Genomic DNA, 1,326 nt, shown 5'->3' with positions numbered 1-1,326 from the left:
GAACATTCTTTTAATAGAAGATCAGCAGAATGAATTCAAAGTATTCTGTTTTTAGTCGCGTGCAAGCGACTCTATAAGTCACTCCGTTAGTCGGTCGGTCGGTCGGTCGGTCTGCCCGTAACACTTTTGTGCTTGGCCTTTTTGGTTAAGATCAAAGGTCTGTTGTTAATAGATGTTGTTCTTAGCTTTTTTAAGCTTTTCTTGGCCTTTTGGCCAGGATTTAAATGTAGTATCTGTTCCGGCAGATACTGCAAGCAAAGACCATATGCGGGGGCAGCCCCACATATAAGACCTTGGTCAATGTCAGGGCAATCATTCATACCAATTGTCACTATCCAGCTCCTCTACTCCTCGGGGAGCTGGTTCCCATTCCCCTTCACTCCTCACATTAAAAATCGGCCTTGTGCATAATTTGTTCGGCGGGGGAGCAAATAAATACCCCTTTCTTGGCCTTTTGGCCAAGATAAAGTGTAGTATCTGTTCCGGCAGATACTGCACGCTAACACCATATGTGTGTGAAACCCCATATATAAGACCTTGGTCAATGTAGGGGAAACCCTTCATACCAATTGTCACTATCCAGCTCCCCTACGCCCCGGGGAGTTGGCCCCATTTCCCCTTCACTCCTCACATTAAAAATCGGCTTTGTGCAACACTGGCACTGACTGTGTAACAGTTAGAAACGGCGACTGTCGTCCAGGTCCGCGAGTTCCAAACCTGGTTTGAGATAGCTTTTTGGCTAGCTGTCTGATGAGCTTTAATACAGCGGCACAATTTGATGTGGATGATACTCATACACACATGTATATATATATATATACTAGCAGTTCAGGTCACTTTTACTCGGGTCCCATGTACTGTTCATAACCTTATGTGCATATATATATATATATATATATATATATATATATATATATATATTAAACATTTTAACTCGAGTCCAGATAATCCACATCTAAAATGTCAAGTGTTTAGACCCAAAATTGGCGGAGGAGTTTGGTAGAGTTTTCAAAGGACAAATTGTTGAACTTTGGCCCCTTGACAGCTTAATTTCTGGCCGAAAATTGCTTAAAAAAGATTTTTTCAATCTCAATACCCTTTGTGTCAAAACTCGAGTCTGTAGACTTAAAATTGACCGACTAATTTGGTAAGGATATGTGACACTCAGAGACAGACGGACATTTTCACTTTTATTGATATATAAATAGATATACACACATATATCTGTATATAAAATAATAAATATATATAAATACACATATATCTAGATATAAGTACACATATCTACACTAGCGTACAAAACAAATGGACACAATTTTAAAACCT

The 1,326-nt window shown here is 39.4% G+C and overlaps 1 pseudogene; it reads left to right on the top strand.

The window, feature by feature from the left end:
• Positions 1-437: 437 nt before the first annotated feature.
• On the top strand, positions 438-562 carry LOC145255968 (U2 spliceosomal RNA; annotated as a pseudogene).
• The last annotated feature ends 764 nt before the right edge of the window (positions 563-1,326 follow it).

The sequence above is a fragment of the Euprymna scolopes genome, chromosome 31 (assembly GCF_053919585.1).
Source record: "Euprymna scolopes isolate OS-2025 chromosome 31, ASM5391958v1, whole genome shotgun sequence".
Lineage (NCBI taxonomy): Eukaryota > Metazoa > Mollusca > Cephalopoda > Sepiida > Sepiolidae > Euprymna > Euprymna scolopes.
Note: the sequence above shows the minus strand (reverse complement) of the source record. Positions and strands in the feature narration are given on the sequence as shown.